This window comes from Castor canadensis, chromosome 15 (assembly GCF_047511655.1).
Source record: "Castor canadensis chromosome 15, mCasCan1.hap1v2, whole genome shotgun sequence".
NCBI lineage: Eukaryota > Metazoa > Chordata > Mammalia > Rodentia > Castoridae > Castor > Castor canadensis.
Window position 1 is genome coordinate 90,803,757 of NC_133400.1, and position 20,804 is coordinate 90,824,560.

A 20,804-nucleotide genomic window follows, 5' to 3' on the forward strand; every position below is an offset into this window, starting at 1 on the left:
CCATTCTTCAAAATATACACAGCTTCTTCTCATATCCACTGAGGTCCTTTTCAGCTATATTCAACTCTTTTTACTGCTCTTGATTTCAGTAAGCAAAAAATACATACACCTGCCTTAGGGAAATTACTCTCACCACATAATTGCCTCCTATGTTTTAATATGTGTGAGACCATCTCAGAAAAGAAAGTGTAAGAAGTGAAGCATGGGTTTCCCCCTCCCTAACTTATACATACCTGCATTGTAAACTCTGTGCCCTTGGAAATGGCCAACACTGCATTCTCCTTCTTCCTAAGGGTTGATGTCCTTTACCGTCTTTGCCCAAATCAGATGAAATTATTCATAAATATGTTATTCCTTCCCTGTGGTTTCAATTCCAATACCTTCGGTGCATCAAGGGTTCCAACTAGATCTTCTGGTCACTGTTATCTTGTGATAATAGACAGGTAGAGGATGACAGTTCCTATATTCAGACCAAGTGATGGTTGGTTGACAAAGCTGGTGCTTCAATCCTGGCACCCTCTGCCTCAGTAGATGCTGACTTCGTGAAAATTCTGATGTAACTTCACTTTCCTTGTTTGAAAAGTGAAAATAGTATTTCCTTCCCCACCAGGTGTTCAACAAACCTCATCTTATGTTCATGTTGCTCTGAAGGAGGAATTATATCATATCTTTTGTCTTGTGAGTAGGGACAAAGATATTGGAAGTGAAGCCAGCACATATATTTTAAATAAGTGACTAAAGACCACCTTCCCATTTGCAAACTAAATTAACAATTTAGTTTTTAGCAAGAGTTAGATTAGTTTGTTAATTATGGCATTTAGGGAGTAAATCTGTATCTATCTGTCTATCTACCTATCTATAATGACCAAATATATCAACATCCAAATATATAAACATCTAAATATATAAATAAATATTAACATAAATCCCTTCCACTTACTAGTAGGTCTTTTGTTGCAATATAATTTCATATATAATTCACACACACAACACACACACAAACATATGTATTTGCAGGTACAAAACAGTCATACAATCTTTTCTGTTAGCTCCATTTGGTACCATCAGACTTCCGTCCAGGAAAGTCAACTCAAGAAGGTTTCCACTGTGGGTATTGGGGCAGGTGACAGAATCCTCTGGATAGGAGAGGCCCATAGGACCAACCAAGGGCATTTTGGATTACACTGAAGGTCAGGTTCTGGGGATGCCAAGAGCCTATAACGTCCTCCTTTTTTTTTTCAAACTGAACCCTATGCTGAGCATCATTCATTCAACCAGTAAAAAATTATTTCTGATATCATATACTTTTAAATAAACCTTGTGATATGGATTTGCACAAAGTTTGAAATACTGAGTTATCCCTTCTGAAATATGAGTGTTATGAAAACACTCATGGAATGTACATTGAAGTTAACTTGTATTCATGCGTCTATCTTAGTGTTGATGCCAAAGTATCACGAGTATCTCAACTGACAGTATCTGCCCCAAGCACTTTCAAATATCCTTTTTAAGGATAAATATATTGAATTGGAATTGTCAAGCCCAATAGTTTAACTTTCTAAAAATCTGTATTACTGTTTTCCAAAGTGGTTTGAGGTTTTGCAACCCCACAAGCAATATATGTTGATGTCACTTATACCACATATTTATCAAAATTTGATATGATTAACCTTTTCAATGTTATCATTCAAATGAGTGAAGTGTTATCTTGCTTTAATTTTAGCACTTTTAATTTCTGCACTTTTATGATGATTAATTTTGAATATTTTTCATGTCTTTTTGACTACTAGAATGTCTTCCTTCATCAATAAACTGTCTTATGCACTCCTTTACTGAGGGGTTTTATTTACTAGAATTATTTCTTTTCTTATTATTCATTTGTGGTATTTGGATACATCGGTGTGCACATGCATGTGTGCATGCGTTCCTCTGCAGCCTGTAATGTTTCAATTTTCACAAATTTCTCTCATTGTTTTATCAATTACTGACTGCACACTTGTTTCAGTTATTTCTTGATTCATGAAGTTTAAAGTTTTAAACTTTCCCACTAAGAATACACTTACTTAAGATAATACACCACATGTATTTTTAGGGGTTGTATGCTTTATCTTTTTATTTCCCTATAATTTTTATTTTTAAATTGTATTTTTAGAGAATTTTGTCCTGCTTTTTCTAGTCTGAAAAACTCGGTCTTTTAGTGGGAGTATTTGATCCATGTAAGTTTAATGTCATTATTGACATAGTTGAGTTTAATCATGAGACTTTGCAATTTTATTCTTGTTTGTGTCTTCCATTTTTCCCTCTGTTGCTGTTTTTCTTGCTTTTAGTTTGTGTTAAGCACTTTTAGTGTTTCACTTTATTGCCTCTACTGCAATTCTTGGATATACCTCTTTTCAAATTATTTTTGTGGTTTCCCCTACTCCTGACAGTTCAAAATTTATATACTGTAATTCAGACTTTTATATCCCACACTGTCCTAATACTCTTAACATTCTAAAAGGTAATAATATTCTTGAAATGTAGCCCAATGCTTCTCTCCCTCCCTGTCATCTACGCTCTTCTTGTCATACATTTGTCTTTTCAATTTTTCAACATATAGCTATTTTTACTGCTTTTTCTAATGTAAAAGTTTAAATTCCTAATTGTTATCATTTTCCTTCATTCTAAGACTATCAGTTGACATTTTTAAGGGGGTTTGGATCTATTAGTGACAAATTCTTTCCCACTTTTTAAAATCTTTTTTATCTAATTTTATCCTTGTTTCTGAAGTTTATAGTTACAGAATGTAGAATTCTAGTTTTGTTTTGTAAACTCTTAGCTGTTTATTGTGTTACTTTTCATTTTTTGGCATCTTTTTTCTGATAAGAATTTAAGAGTCATTTATATATTTTTCACTTTTGTATAGTGTTTTTGTTTTGATTACTTTCAAGATTTTATGTTTACCTTGGGTAATGATATGTCTGACTGTTTTTATCTTTAGGTTGGTTCTGCTTTTATATATAAATGGATTTTTTGAAAACCAGGGCTTTGCACATGCTAGGCAAGCACTTTATCACTTGAGCTGTGCCACTAGCCCCTTTTTTATTTTATTTTATTTAGTTTTTTATGATTTTATTAGCATATAATAGTTGCACAGGGGGACATTTTATTATATTTACATATGTGTTTAAAATATATCTGAGTTGGTAGGGTCTCACCAACTTTGCCTGGGCTGGCTTCTTGTAATCCTTCTAAATTTGCCTCCAGAGTAGCTGAGTTTAAAGATTTATACCACCATACCTGGCTAACATTGATATATTATTAAAAATAATAAACTCGAGACTTTTACAACTGCCCTTTCTTCAAGTATGTCTCCCTCTTGAATCCAAAGTACATAGATATTACTGTTTAATATTTTCTCATAGGCCCTAGAGGGTCAATTCGTTTATCTTCAAGCTTTTTATTATTATGTTGACTTGCGAACTCTGTCCTTCTGCCAAGCCCATGCAGAGGTTTTTTTTTTTTTTTTCAAAAATGGCACTTTTCAATTCTAGAACTTTTCATTCGGTTCCTTCTTAAGCTTTCCATGTCTTTGCTGAGGCTCCATATTTGTTTATTCATTAACATCATGTCTTTCTTTAATTCTTTGAACATATTTATAATAGGTTGCTAAATTCAAAAATCTGTGCTATAAGCAGAATCTATTTCTGAAAACGGTTTTGCTTCACCACTTGTCAGAATACCATTTCTTTGTGCATCTATTAATATTTCTTATTGTATCCTAAACACTGTGCATTACCATTTTCTACCATGTGAATTCTGTTCTTATCACGTCAGTGGTCAATACATTCGCTGGCTGATAACTTGATTTAATCCTTTGTCAGTGCCAAGGCATAAAAAGCCCAATGCATTTCTCATCTATTTTGGGCAATGAAATATCTAAATTCTCTCTGTTCTAAATATTTTATTATAGCTTTTGTGTTTTTAGGCTGGTGGTAGGGTAGAATTTAGTCTAGGTCTAGCCTTTGTGCCTAAAGTGAAGCCTTGTGGGTGTGTCACCTTTGTACAAGGGGTGTTAATAAGATGTCAACACCTCTCTGCCATTGTCAGATGGACTCCTAATGTCCCTCAGCAGTCCTCTATTATCTGTTTTTTCCCTCGGCCCTGCAGCAACACGATGCTAACACATAAGCTGCCACACTATCAACCTGTGTAGTTCAGCACTCTGTCAAAGGCTGATGATGGGTCCTCAAAAGGACTTTTGAAACTCCCTAGGCTCTCTCATTTTTTGCTTCACAAATCCCAGGCGTTTCAGTTACCCCAGACTCTGATCTCTGCATCCTCACTTCAGTGGAGTTGCCATTTTTTTTTGCTTGGCTGCCAAGTTTCTGTGTTGCTGTTTAGGAAATTAACCCAGAGAGCGAGGATGGTCCAGAGGTCCCCTTCCTTCATGGTCATATTCTTATACTACTCTTTGTCCAAAGCCTGAGAATTAGGCAATTTATATATATGGTCTAATCTTATCTTTGATGGTGATGATAGATCAATTCATGAAAATTATTCTATCATCAGTGGCATATTTAAAATTCCTGTTACATTAATAATAGTTTCCCATGCAATACCTCTGCTAAATAGAAGATTTCATACATAATGATTGTTCCTTTGAACAAGATATGTTTTATATGATTTATTAGTATTATTTTACTTAATCTTTCATTCATCATAAGAATTAGGTCAGTTATTTACTATCTTCAATTTAATGATGTGAGACTAAGGCTCATGCAGGATAAATAGCATATTTAGTTGTACCTGTTAATAAGCGAACAGTGGCAATTTAAATCCAATTTGGAATGATCTCACAACCCATGCCCTTAAGCACTTAGTATGTGTGCCATCCCCAAACTCATGTGCTTATGCCCTTTACCAACTAAATGTTATAGACACAGAACATTTGAACTGGTTAAGACATTTTGTTGAAATTCCCCCATGAGTCCTACCTATTTCCAAGTAATTTGGAAGAAATTTCTAAATGATTTCTACCATAGGCCTGTGACTGCCAACTATTGATTACTGATAGGAAGTAAACAAATAAGTAAATATGGAACACACAGTAAATTTTTGTTTGAAACTCACTAGGAATGGATGTGTAGTCAAGAATAAAGGTTTCTTACCACTTTGGGAAAGAATGAATACTCATATAACTTTTCTAAAAAAGAAGAATTATCTGGCATGAATGTTTTAATCAGCTATTGCTGCATCATTGTTGAAAAAGACACAATTTTATAAAACAGAGGGCATATATCCCTTTCTCCTTAGACTATAGATTTGGTGCAGCTTAGCTAGATAAGCTGAACTTCAGAATTTGACTGCAGTTTCCAAGGCTGCCATTTTGCTTTAAGCTTGGTCCACAGGTTATCCTCTGAGGATCATTGGACTCCTTTAGATATCTTCTTTTAAAGGCAGCTTGTATGAGTAAAAAGTGATTCCATAGTCTTGCATCCAAGACTTTGCATCCATTCCATTTTATTGCCTATAATGATTTTTATTACCAAATCCATCATCATTGTAGCAGAGACATGAACTTACCATGTTCTTCAGCACTGCAGAATCTCAGAGAGAAAGAGAAAGTAAAATGTGACACAGTTTTATCATTGCTCTTACCAAGTATCTGAGAAACAACTTAAGGGAGGAGGGACTTAATTTGGATCACAGTTTCAGCAAGTTCAGTCCATTGTTGCTCAGCCCCATGTGCTTGGGCAGAACATCATAATGGCAGTAGTGTATGGTGGAGGAAGTTTTTAAAATTATTTTTGAGAGTACTCAGAGACCTGTGCAGTTTGGGCAGACACTACCACTTGCCACATGCTCAGCCCGTGTAGCTTTTAAGAATTTTTCAGTGAGGTCTTCAATTTATCCTCAGGCCATGCACAACTTGTAATTGGTTAAGATGGGGTCTCAATAACTTTTATGACCTATGCTGGCCTTGAACTGCAATCCTCTCAAGATCAGCCTCTGTAGTAGCTAGGATCACAGGTATGAGACACTAAATTCAGCTTGGTGGAGGAAATTGTTCACTCATGTTGGACAGGAAGTAGAAAGCAAGGAACTAGGAACTAGGTGTAACCTTCAAAAGCACACCTGCAGTAACCTACTTCCTCCAGCTAGGATCCACTTCCTATTTCTACCACATCTCATGCGCTAAACACACGAGCCAATGAGGACATTTTATATTCAAACTATAATGAATGATAACCACAGTTATTCAAACTACCACAATGAGATTTTCCTATATATTGATACTAAATTCTTCAGCAAGGAGGAGAAACCAGAACTCTCTGTGTTTAGCTAAGCTATCTGATCAAAAACTGAAAACTTGAAGACTGGCATCTTTAAAACCCTACCAAATAAGGCTTTAGGAAATATTAATGCCAATTCTGTCAACTATTCAGGAAAATTTTATCTAGTGCATCAAATTTGAAAGTGTGTGAAGAGATCAATAAATTTTCTTAATTATTTTCACCTTTTTTTTTCAAGAATTAGAATGGTTTTGGTACAGGAGGATATAAACTAGTTTTAATTTTTCAAGATTTTTTTTAAAGGAAGGCTGTTGTATTATAAATGTAATAACTATGGGCTTTATTGTTTAAATTCATTTTATAATTAGAATGCCAAAAAGAAACTATTGACACATTTTCATGTGATAAAATGTAGAATTTACTTTTTTGTCATAAGACACAGAAATGATATATTAGCTTTACAAATGCTTAGAAAATATTAGCTTATGCTCTCCATTTATTTTTTGTATATTTTAAATCAGAAATTTTAAGCCTCAGCATCTTCTAATTTCTGTTAAAAACAAAACTACTCTACATGTCTGTTTAACTTAGAAGTATACTGTGTGCACTTTATTCACACTTGAATATTTCTAAAAAATTAACATAGTTGTTCAAATGTTTTACTATGCTATAGAATCATTCTTAGGTAGTAGTTGAAAAATACCTCTTTAACCAGCTACTTCTTTGTAACTCAGTTTCTAAAATACAAGCTATCATTTCAAAATTATGGTTATGTTTAAAATAAGATATGCTATTTATTGAATACTAGCAAGAGTTCAGTAATTTAAATTTTGTACTTGTCTTCTCAGAGTAAGTTGCTGTCAGTAAGTCAGATTTATGCAAATACATTTAACAAACAATAACAAATTTCACCACTGTAATTCATTCTATAAATATTGTATGCAATTCTAGGAAAACAATTTTGGTATTAAATTACTTTTCTTAATGCACATAGAGTCATTAAAGAGTATATGTGGCATTTTAATGTCTTTTTATGTAAATATCAAGGTCATTTAAGTAGAGTTTGGATAGACTTTAATTTTCACCATTCACTCATATGTTGTATGTACTGTGTCTTAAAGCAAATGAATTTTTTTAATAGGGTTGGGGATCATGGAGGTAGAAGGGAAGGGACAATATGATGGGAGCCACAAATATGCTTTCTCTAGATAAGAGATGTGATCTTAACTTTACTCTTAAACTAAAAATAAGATTTTCTACTATGGAAAATGTGTGATTTTTCAGCTAACTTGACAAATAATAAAAATCTAAGAAGTGACTTTTCACTGTTTGAGAGCATAGAGTATTATTTGAGTTATTCAAATTCATTAAACAATAATTTAGGTCCCCCCTCCCCCGAGCCCCCGTTTCTTTGCTCAATATTTTCATCTTCAGTCTTTACTAATGCTAGATCTCTTATCTTATTTGGTATTTTAACAAAATATTCTACTATGTGTGGAATTGATTAAAATAAAGCTATAACATTTCATGCTGTTTTCTTGTCATATTGCCAGAGATTAAGTAATAACTGATAACAAGAGATAGGGAGGTTTTCAGGATCTCACGACCTGTTTTCTAAGACTTGATTCTTTTTGTTAAGTCATTCCTTCTCTCCTATGAGTCTTCAACCAAGAATTTTTTTCTATGTCTAGAAATGCACTTGGTTATAGAAAGAATGGTGGGCAGTTTTAGAATACGCAGTTTCTAAGCACAGAGCTCATTAAAAATGCCAAATTTTTCTTAAATTATTATGGCATGTTTTAAATGATTCTATGCATTCATTCATGAGGGTGCTGTGTGTCAAGATGATGTTCACACCACCAGATTACCCTTGAAGACAGTCGGGGGTGCGTATGTCGACTGACCATAGTTCAGTCTGCCTCCAGAAATTGCCTATGGCCTGAGCAAGCTGTTTTCCTTCCATTAGAGATACCTCTGAAGGGTCATAGGCCATCGCAGCTCCAGAAGTCCTTATGCATCAGTATTTATCTTATATAATTATGATATTTATATTGTATTTGTGATTTCACCAGGACAGTCAAAGGCAGAAAGTAACAAAGGAGATAAAATCTTCGAAAAAAGTACAGTGGATTTAGATAATGGGTGATTTAAGAATGCTTTATCTCAGTCAATGCTCTAAACTTTTCAAGTCCTTGCAAGCTCTTCATCAGTTTCTGCTTACTTTTGTCAGTCTTGACAGGACATAGTGACAAAGTCTAATGAGATACATATTAATTAAAGTAGTAATTAAATAGCTACCATATATAAAATGATATGCTTCTATCATGCTCTTTTTCTAGGTGTGTTGTAACAAATTACTACAAATTTATTGTCTTAAGACAACTGAAATTTATGTTCTCACAGTTCTGGAAGATGGAGATCTAACGTGAAGTTGTAAGCTGGCCTAGGCCCTCCAAGGTCTCATCTCAAGGAGAAGGGATCCTTTCTTGCCTCCTCAAGCTTCTGGTGCCTCTGGAGATGCCTGGGCTTGTGCCTGCCTCTTCACATGTCCTCCTCCCTCTGTCCTTTCATCTCTCTTACTATTTATGTCTTTTACTGACTTTGGGGAACACCCTAATCTACTGTGATTTCTCATTATTTTTACCTTAATTACATCCACAATGACTCTATGCACAAGCAACTTTACATTTTGAAATTCTGAGTGATCATGAATTTTGGAGCAACACTATTTAACAAACTGAGATTTTGAACATGCAACGTTTGAAGTTATCCTCACCACTTGAAAACAAAAAAGCTGAAGGAGAAAATAATTCCCTTACCTTACAGATCAGGCAATGTGAGGAGAATGACTACAAAATGTCAAAATCAAGAACACATTGCAGAATGCTAGGTTACACTATCATTCTGTACTCCTGAGCCCTGCTGTTCTGCTGATCTTTGCACCTTATTTTCTCCTGTTTCTTCTCTGCCTGAGGATTGGCGATACCCACATCAGAAGCATTACCCTGTATGTCCTTAGGGTTTGTCTCACTGAAGTGAAAAGAAGGGAAAGTTTTGTAAGATTTTTCTTCCAAACCCTTAGATGACTTTAGCTTGAGTGAATGGGAATGGCTTTCCAGCAGATGCAAGCTTACTGTCCAGTGGATAAACCTGTAAGGGCTTATGCAAGCCAACCCTGTAGGTGCTAAAGCACATGATACTCAATTAAAATTGGCAATCTGGACTTCTGTGTCCTCATAATTGACCCTGATCAGAAAAATATGATTAATAGCTATAGGCAAAAGACTGCAGGCAGCTTTAGGAATCATGCTATTCTTAATATTTGACCTTTTCCAATGTGGTATTGTTTTTAATTATTTTCTGATTATTATCAGGATGAAATATATTTGTGATTTTCGTATAGCATTATTTAGATTTCTTTTATATGACATGTTAATTGACAGTGATATTTTAGTTGCGATCTTTATAAAAGAAATGTAACTAGATGGAAACTATATTTCTTTTATTAACGTGGGGAGTCACTATGAGCTTGGGTGGATGGAATGACACTGTGGAATGAAAGAGGCAGAGAAGAAATGTGAAGCAAGAAAATAATTCCATTCCTTTGCTGGACAATTGGAACCATGTCTTTACCCAACATTGTGTGGTTCATCTGGAGGGACTGTGTTATTTCCTGGCAAAAACTAACCTTGTGGATTGATTGAAAAAGGACTTAAATTGCACATTTCAGGAAGTCAACTCATTGCCAGCAGAAAGGCAGTGACATTGTTATTGATTGATTGGTAGAATCATAGAATTCTATTGATCAACTGTTATTTATGTCACTGAATACTTAAAATATATTATCAGAGTATTTACAAACATTATGGATTTCCTACATTTTTGAACTACAATATTTTTGGTCATCCTAACTTTGCAATAATACCATACCAACTGTTGAAGGCAAATGGACCTTCTATTTTTCTTCCCTTTTATCTTCCAGATGGAGTCACTGCAGTACTTTTACTGATCTGCCAAAACTTCAATCCGCAGCCTCATCTTGTTAAGAGAGAAGCATAACAAGAATTATATCCATAAATATAGACAAAGCAATGATTCATGCTTCATTAATACAATGAAGTTCTTAAATGAAGAACTAATCAATATATACATGAATGAAAAAGTGAAAAGCCAAGTAGGACATGCTACATATGGAAGATTACTAACAAACTCTGAAAGTGAAAGCTGTTTCTTTCTAATACAAAAGGCAGAGGGCTTCAGCCTACCCAAATTAATCTGAAAATAAACTATACCACTAGCATTTAGAAGAAATGCATTGGAGTAAGTGGTGAGAGGGACTGGTGGCATGGCTTAAGTTGTAGGGCTTTTGCCTAGCAAGCAAGAGGACCTAAGTTCAATCCCCAGTATCACAAAAAGAAAAGAAGAGAGGTAAATACAACCCAAATGAAAATATTAATGAAATAAGATAGATGGTAACAGAAACAAGAAGTAAAATTAACACGTTAAAATGATTATGATATAATATTTTACTTATTCCTTAATTATTTTATAACAATTTGCTTAAAAATCAGAATCAAAGATGTTTTAAAACATTCAGAAAGCAACTGGTTATATAAGTTTAAGAGAAGATATTGGTATAAACTGATTAAAGTAGGGTGAGCCTTTCTTTAGAATGAGGTAGATAAGAGAATTGTTGAGTGCAATCAAAACTCATCTTAGCTATAGTAGAATTGAATATGCTGTTTCATCTACACCAGTCACAAACATGAACCTCCATTATTTCCCCTGTAAGAACATGCAAATCTGAACTTTCTGTAAAACTAAGGCTATTGCTACTAATGAAATCATAGTTGGAAGTTTTTTCACAATGATGAAAAGTTTGCTAAAATAAAGACCTATTAGATTTTGCATTTTCCTAACAAAAGCAAACTATAGTTGTAATATTTTCCAAGAAATTAATGAAAAAACAGATATGTGTATAAGAACAAAGGTCATAATAACCCACTGTCATATGATGGGACATACCAGTCACAGAAGATTTTGTTGTTTTCAATTGTTTGGTTTTTTTCTTTTTAAATAATTACAATCAGTGATAAACTACTGATGTATTAATTTATAGAGTAGAATTTTTTAATGGACTTCTCAGCCTGCCAAAGTTTATAAAATAGCACAGTGTGCAAATGAAAAGCGAGCACCCTGGGAATATTGTTATGCAATTTCCCCTATTACTAGCAAGTCTCAACCAAAGTAAATCTGGCTAAAAACTTACTTGGTAAAGAGACTAAAAGTTGCAACATGGAAGAAAGGGCATGTTATAAAACAAAGCAAAGACATTTTTACTGGAGTATAGAATAGATTTGCAAATGAGGAAACACAGTTTCATCCAGACTGAACTAGAGTTCCCCCAAAGGAAAGAGAGTGGGCATGGACCTTTGTCAAATCTGGTAATTGAAAACTGACACAAATAAGGGTGGTCATATATGGTGTAAGTCCATAGGAATGTCCAGGTCAAGAGGTAAAAGTGATCACTCTGGTGTTTCTCAAGCCTTGCAAATTTAGAGTCCAGAAAATTTTTCCTTCTGGTGGATTCAGGTCTACACATGTTGTCTGTGTGGCAATTTTCCTCCTGTCAGTAAATCTGTAAGGAAGTCTTTTGGCTCTCTGTACCTTTTTTATTTGTTTGTTTGTTTTTTACCATTCTGCATCCATTTTTACATTTTTTAAAGTCAATGCCCTTCATGTATACAAGATCCAAGGAAATTGGGATTCCCCCAATTAGCTGCTGCTCAGAGATTGAAAGCTATTGGTAGCCTTCAAATTTGCAGAGTCAAATTTACTGATGGTATAGCCATCATTTTTCAGTTACAATAGATGAGCTATTTCTCTTGTTGAAAATGAAATCAAGTTACAGACTGTAGGCTTAGTTTTTATTTTATAATGTCATGCTAAATTAATACATGGTAGCTAAACTGAGATCTGAAATTATATTATCATCCCAGGATTCTGAAATGTATTATAAGATATCCTTATAAAATTTCCTCAACTCTTTCCTTTAGCAACTATCATGAGAATTTGAAGTTGTTCAGAGCCTGAATGTATGGAAACTACAAAATGCTAGAATTTGTTGTATATTTTTCCTGACAATTGATAATGTCAACAGACAAGTTGGATTTTCATTAACAATATACAAATATAAAACTGACATAGGTGATCTGAAGATGTTGTCTTCTTTTAACTCCAGCTTCAGGAAGGATTTGGTCTTTCTTTCCTACATGTTGACATGATCTCCATGGACAATTCCTTAGCATACATAAACTCAGAAGATATTATTTCATCAAGTTCCTTTTTTTCCATGCCAAATATTTCTTCCTCATTATATGGGAGCTAATGCACTAATAATGGTTTTGCAGTAATTTAGTACTTGATAATCAATTATTTTGTCCTATTTTTTCTTCAATATTGAAGAGATGGAGTCAGTGAAGTAGGATAAGCAAAAAGGAGAAGGGGAGAGGAGAAGGGGGAATATTTGCTTTCTGATGAGTAAGTTGAATTTTAAACAAAAGTATTTCTGTCCAATGAACTGAATCTAAGCTTTGTATGTACATCAAGCTATGACTAGAGCTCATTATTCCTAAGACAGAGGAGGTAAGAATGTTAATATGAATATGAAACAATTGCTTTTATTTAAAGAAAGGGTGCCTGGATGCTGCACATAACTCAGAATCACAAGTACATTTCTTTGCACTAAAAATTGTATATAAATGACTACTTTGAAACTGGTTTTGAAGTCCAACAGTCTCAGAACAACTAGGGCAGAGGGAAGAACCATGTGGATATGTGAAAACCTGCATATTGATGTCTTTTTTAAACTTAAATTCTATTGTAAAAGAGCAATAGTATGTTCTGCATATTGCTCCAGAAAGCTGTCTCAGTTCTAAACACCAGAAAACAAACCAAATATGCGGTTATTTATTTGTCCCCAGAAATTTTCTTTCTTCACAGAAATAATGTGAAGTATATGTTAGTATGCTGACCCACATCAAGAAAGTACATTTTGAATTATAAATTAGAGTTATTTTTATTCAATGTGTCATATTATTCTTTTCTAATTAAAATTCTTTACTACAATGGGAGTCATGAGACCTTAAAACAAAATGAGTAGGCTTTTAATCTGAGTTGGTTATAAACACCAGCCAGGGATGGGTCGCCATCATTCCCTGCAGGAGAGGATTCAGTTTTTAAACTAGTGAGATGTACTGGCTTTCTTGTGAGGTCAAATGTGAGACAGAATAAACAATAAGCTATGGGAACAGAGAGAAAGTTTAGCACTGACTCTCTCTATTCTAGTTAAGTGCTTATTGTTTGATTGTCAGAATGGTTACTATGTTGATAAATTAAGATCACATTTTTACAATCAGATGGTGTGCTAATAAGAATATTACAGATAAGAATGTGTGCTAGTGGTGTACAGATAGTTGCAATAGTGCTTGTAGTAACATTTCCACCAAGCTATTAGCTCTCCAGTTCATACTTGTAGGGATTTATAGAAGTTCTGTAAGAAAATAAGTGTTTTTGTGAACTGAATCAAAATCCCAAGTACTGTTGCTATTCTCAATTTCCAATAAAAAATACATTCATATGAAACCTGATATGATGAAGAAAGTCCATTAGGAAAATGGACACTGGAGTATCCAAGGAACCACATATGGAGAGCTACATAATTACAAAGTTTGGGTTGATGATTAGGTTATAAAGTAACCCGTTTTTACCAAGCTTTAGTAAAGATAGCATGCAGTCCTCAAGGTTTTGTTTTTGTGAGAAATTAGAAGAATGTTGTTACATTTTATGTTTGGGGTTAGATGCAGGAAAGAGATGACATGGACCACAATAAGGGTTTGTATAATTCTGTTTAAAGAAAAGGAGAAGAAAGAGTGAAAAAACTGAATCAAAGATGACCATGAGAACCTCTACGTATAGGGGCTTATGTAGGGGTGTTTGTGTATGTGAGAGAGAGAGAGAGAGATTAGATGGATGATTAAAGCACTTGTAGATACACAGATTGTGTTAAAATTTTAAAAATGAACTTATCTGTGGCTGTGGAGTCAAATACTATATTCATTAATGTGTTCATTTATATAAATAGTTTTCAGGCATAGAATTAGGTGCTTGGATTCACAGAATTCACCTATATTCTATATTCAAAATTGAGAAAAACTTAAGTCATTATTCATTGATTCATTTTTAAATGATAATAAATTCATAGACGGTTAGTATATTTTTGAATAACTGACTATATGTTCTGAAAACATTTTTAATTGAGAATAGGATAGGGAAATGTATTCTATAATTCCAGCACTCCAGAAGCAGAGGTAGAAAGATCATAAGTTCAAGGTCAGCTTGAGCTACATAGTGAGACCCTGTCTCAAAAAAAAATCAAGGACTGGAAAGTATAGAGATTGACCACTTGCCTAGCATGTGCAAGGCCCTGGGTTTGATCCCCAGCACATTAAATAAATAAATTAATAATTTCAACAGGAGGTCAATTGTTGAAGCTTCTGCTTTAAAAAAAAAAATAAAAAGACTTCCGGTGGTTTAATATGTATAGTATTTGTCTTTTGTCCTTCTCCACTATATTTGATTATTCCCTGGAAGGCAAATTATGTATTAACGAATGGCTTGGTTTTGCTTGATTTTTCTTTTGCCTCAATCTTTTCAAATGGCAAAAATCTATTTGTGGGTGAACTTTAAAAGTTTGGCTAAGGTGTCTCAATGCTTCAATGCTAATTGGGTTTTTCCTTAGAGAAATCACTAATTAAGAATTTTTAAAAATGTTCACCTCTTAACCTAAAAGTTGTATTAAGTGGTATTTTCTCATATTGTTATATACCAACTATATCCCAAATTGTGAATCTTTGTCCCTGAAAAGATACTAAATGTTTCAGGTGAGAACTGACTTAGGTCACATGGATCTTATAGTTATTTAACAAAAATGCTTTTAAATATAGACTGTCACTTCCAAGGCACTGAGAGAAGAAAACATTTTCTTTTTCTACTTTCTAACATTCCAGAACACCTAATCAAATAATTTTTTATACCTAAGAAATGTGTTGTTTCTTACAGGGTTAAGGAAGCAATAGGCAACTTTAAGTGACAGGTTCTTTTTCATTTATTTAAGCAAATATTTACTGTCACCTGACTACCGGTGGCTTTGTAAGCCACCCACATACACTAGCAACTAACCATATACTGACTAAGTAATAATGTTTTGTTTCATGAAGATCTAACCATGAATGTATTTAGAATTTTGCTAGTTTTGTATCCATTGCAAGTATTAGTAAACCACATTTTGTATTATAAATAATGAATTGTATCATAATTTATCATTGATTCTTGTTAATGAGTACAAGGAAGCATTCATTCAAATTTTTGTGTCTAATAATTACATTGTCTTCTCAATAATATTGTAATGTAACTTTTATATCACTACTATAATTAATACTGATGCATATGTTTGATCTACAAAATGGATTCAAGGTCAATCTGTCTAAATTTAGCCATTGATGTTGTAATCTGCTAGTCTGTTAGTTCTGTGAGGGTAGAAATCATAATACATTTTTGCAATTACTAAGTATAGTCATGCATAATTTAATGACAAAATATCTCCTTAGAAATTCATCATTAAGTAATTTTTGTCACTGTGCAAGCATTAGAGGGTCTTTACACTAACCTAGATGATATGTTGATCACTGAACGTGGGCTCTTGGTGTAATCAAGAGGCATAATAAACTCATGACATATGAAGTTGCTGCTAGTGTAGCTAAGAACATTATTTAACAGTAAAATATTTTATGATTAGAAGGAGTAAGCTGTAAATAATGAAAAAAGTGTAGAAGGATAAATTTATAAACATAAACAATTGATCATTATCATTTTAAAATATTGTGTATTGTGCACAAAATTGTATGTGCTACACTTTTACACTACTGGCAGCACAGTAGATTTATTTATGCCAGCATTGACATAAATGTGAGTAATGCATTGCAATATCATGTATGGCTATGATGTCAGTAGGAAATGGGAATTTTTCAGCTCCCATGACCTTATGGGACCACATGTTGCATATGTGGTCTGTCATTGACTAAAATATAATTATGGGACACAGGACTGTAGATAAAAAATTTGTTTTATCGTTATTCTTGAGGTCTATATCCTTTGCAAGAGCATATTAAATCAAAAATCCAAACTCGTGCTGAAGAAAAATTCAGTGTAATGTCTCTAAATTACCTATAAAGAAGAACACAACTGAGAAATAATATTAGTTTGTCATGCCATCAAAAACAATTTTAATAACCACTACACTTGTAGAAATTTCCTGGATCAGTTGTTCCTCTCATTCTTACAAATATACTACTGAGATCAGCACTTATAATCAGTAAATTATTTAAAAATACAGAGCATAGTGAAGTGAGTCTGTAATGCTTTTAGGAAAGATGAACCGTATTGAATTTGGATGATTGATGATTATGGGTTAGAGGTGTGCTATACCACACAGTAGCCACCATTTTCATGTGACTCTGAGTTGCTAGTATGTGGAAAATCCTGAGATGTGCTATAATTAACAGAAAATTTCAAAGCAATAATGTAGTATACTTCATAATTTTTATATTAGCTGTATAAAGAAATAATAATTTTTAATATATTGGCTTAAATAATATAATTCAAGTTCATTCTTTTGGTTTTTACTTTTTTAACATGGTTACATGAAAATAAAGTTACAGGTGTGTCTCTCATTTCTGTTGGCCGGTAATGATATTAGATAACTGATTAGTGAAAGTTGTATTTAAAAAAAAATATACAAATCAATATAAAAGTCCTGTTAGTAAAACATATCAACAATATATCTGTAATTATGGTTTTAAATCCTCTTAGTGTCTTATCCAACTAAGTTATTTAGTCTTTTTAATACAACCAATTTTCAAGTTTTCTGACTATGGCATGTTATAACTACTGAAACAAATTAATATTTTCAACTGTTTTAGATTATTTTGCCATTCCAAATGATCATTTTTTAAAATAAATATCAGAGATCTTCCCTTGAAAGAAGTTTGCTTTAAAACATCAAGAAAATTTATACAGCATCTGAATAGCTTAAGCCCAATGGAAATACGTTGGCAGGTAAATTGTATATAAAATCTTCAGAGTGTATATGATCTTAGTCTTTTTGTAAAATGTTAGCCAAAATCTGGTGACTGGAAACACTGTTTTTTCATTTGAAAAATTCAGAGTCGGAATTAGGCCATTCCTTTCAAATATGTGGAACTGCCTCTGCCGTGGTATTGGCTGTTTTGCTGCATTAGTGACTGGATGCATTAATGATCTCAGTCAAAAGAACAGAAAAATATATTAAATAATAAAACATCTAAATTTCAGTTACATCTTTGTTGACAATTATGACAAAGATGCAAATGTCACTGTAAAATGTCAGGATAAAAAGGCACGCTTCTCTCAGTATGTGCAGGAAGCTATGACTTCTCAGATTTTAGACCCTCTACAATTCATTGCTTTCCAGATTGCCTCTTGGAGCAAGTGAAACACTTTTGCAGTCCCAGCAAAGGGCTCCACATCTTTACTAGATTTTCTTTTTAACTTTTCTACTCCCTTTAACTTCCAGTCTCACCCTGAACTATTGTGCAAACCCACCATGAACTCAGACCTCTGGAAATGCTTCACTCCATACCACCTGCCGTGGCAATGCTTCCTATAGTGTTTCCCTGACCTTGCCCCACAGGAAAAGTTCATCTGATCTCAGGTCAGCTCTGCTGAATGATTCAGGAGACTGATACAACGAAGTAGTGTGTGACTATAAAAATACATACAGATGGCACATTATGCCTCCACGTAACATACTACAATTTAGCTTGTTCATTATATACTGATTTAATAGTAATATAAGAAAAATTTGACTCAATATTCAGATATGGGATATTTGGAATAAATTGACTTTTTAAAAGTCCTTTAAATAACAGGCATGGTTAGCCCACTCTACTTGATTCTTCCTATATAAAATATATTTAGCTATCAATTTGTTCTTAGTACTTTGTAGATCTCTTTGTCACCCTTTGGATTATGAAGGTCTTACTCAGTCCCAGGAGAACAAGAGAGAAGACTTAGGTAATGATGATGGGTTTTATTATTATAGATATAATGTGTGTATGTGTTATACATATGTATATATTTCACATGTATATATGTATACACATATATCATATATTATCTATACATACATATATATGTGTATAGAAAGTTGTTGCAAAGTTCACATAGACCAGTTATAACAGGTATACTATCCTAACTCAATTTATGTGATTTCATACACTAACTTTTTTATATTCTTAAACCTGACCCCAGTAACAAACAAATACAAAAGGTAAAATAAATTGAGTAAATCTCATATGTTTTAGTCCATTTGATACCAAATCATTGAAAAATTGACATATTTTCAACAGTTTTGTTTGCTATGTTTAGAATGATATACTTTAGAATGTTGACATAATAGCAAACAGATTTTCTCTGTCTTAAACCTTGGGGACCTGCAGGAGGTCAATTCTCTATGTGGAGTGCAGAAGAAATGGATGATGTTTTAGGTAATCTTGATCTCTCACAATGTTTTCATATATAAACTATATTTTGATCATCAAAAGGGCAGATGCTTGGGAATTGGTGTGACTTGGATATAGTTTGAGCACGTCACCCCAAGGTTCATGTTCTGGAAGCTTGGTCTCCAGTGTGATGGTATTGAGGTGGTGAAATCTGTAAGAGGTGGAGACTAGTGATGAACAAGTAAGTCATTGGACACTCCACCCTCATTAATAGATTAATGCTGATCTTGCAGAGTATCTTGAGTCTTACAGGAGTGAGCTAGTTTCTAATAGAAATGTCTGTTATAACAAGAACCTGTCCCCTTCTCGGTTTCCTGCTTTCTATCTTCATTGCCTTTCTCCCTTTTGCATGTGTTCCCACCTTGATGACTTCTGCTGTGTGATCCAGAAAACCTTCACCAGAGCCATGCAAAAGCTGCTGCCATGTTTTAGGCCTTCAAAATTGTAAGCTAAACAGACCTCTTTCCTGCATAGGGTACCAGCTTCAGGTCCTTCATAATGGACTCAGACAGAAATGAAGGAGTGGATTTTCAGAATCCAAAAGAAGCTGCTTCTCCTATGGCAATTCTGCATGGTATTTTTCTGTGTGAGGAGAAGCTGAATTCTATTTAACAAAGAAAACTAAAAGCAAGTCAAAGTTGTTTGCTTGAACAATATTTCAGAAGAGTAGAAGACGACGTTTTTGAAGTTCTCTAAAGAATTTTACATTAATGCTTTGTTCCAAATTTCTATGGCTTAAGTTTATGTTCCTCATTATAATGGCTACATAACTTACCTATATTCATTGTCATCTACCTTGCACAGACCACTTCATACTGAGACTTATGACAGAACACTGAAATGTTTATTTACTTGTTAAATAGAAAAGGAGATGGATATTTCAGTATTTACCCCAAATATAACCGTAGCATATTGAACTGACACTTCTCATTTTTATGTTTTAATTGATAACACTACAGTTATTTCTAAATAAAATACATAAAGCCTTTGAAAATCAATAAACATATTCACTTTAAGCAATTAAAAACCAACAAATTTTAGCAGAAAACCATTTTTGATGAATTTAATAATTTTACTGACTTTAAAATCCATGTCCTATGTTGGAAGACAACAATTTTGTGGTTGGATAAAAAGCATGCAGTTAAATTCAGTAAGTGCAATGCAGTCAAACATTCAGGTTTCACCTAAATTATTGCTCCATATTGTCTTCAATGTTTTAATCTTTAAGGAATTTTATTTGAACAGATATAGAAAAATAAAAAGCATACATATCCTATGTCATATATTGTAACAATTATGAGTTTAAAGATATAAAATTAAATTGAAAACCCAAATAAAGTTTTCTATGCATACGAACTGTAAAAGCTTAGAAATTTATTTTAAAAGCATCAACAATTTATTGGAAATCAATAACCAATAAAATTAATGTTTCTAATTTAATGTCACATACAATATGAAATACTTTATTGTATGTGGTCTCTCAATCAACTATTTTTAGAAGAATGGCCAAATTTAATGTGGTTCAAGGGTAAACTTTGGTTAATGTAACACTGGACTTTGAGCTTAGGAGATAAGATAGTTAAACACTAAACAGTTTAAACTTTCACTTTCCTAGTTCATGGTAGACATAGCTCTATGGCTATGTTAGGATGACATGTTCAAAAATGCTAAATTGAAGCTTGATATTGTATTAACATAGTATATTTAGGAATTTGTATTCAATTAAGTATATATTTACATATTTTGAAATGTTGAGTAATACACACATGGCTTGGTTAAGTTTGTGAGTCACCTTTGCAATGAGATATTTGGTCTAATGTCAGAGTGAGTCATAATGGGAATTATACATTCAAAGCAAACAGTGAAAGAT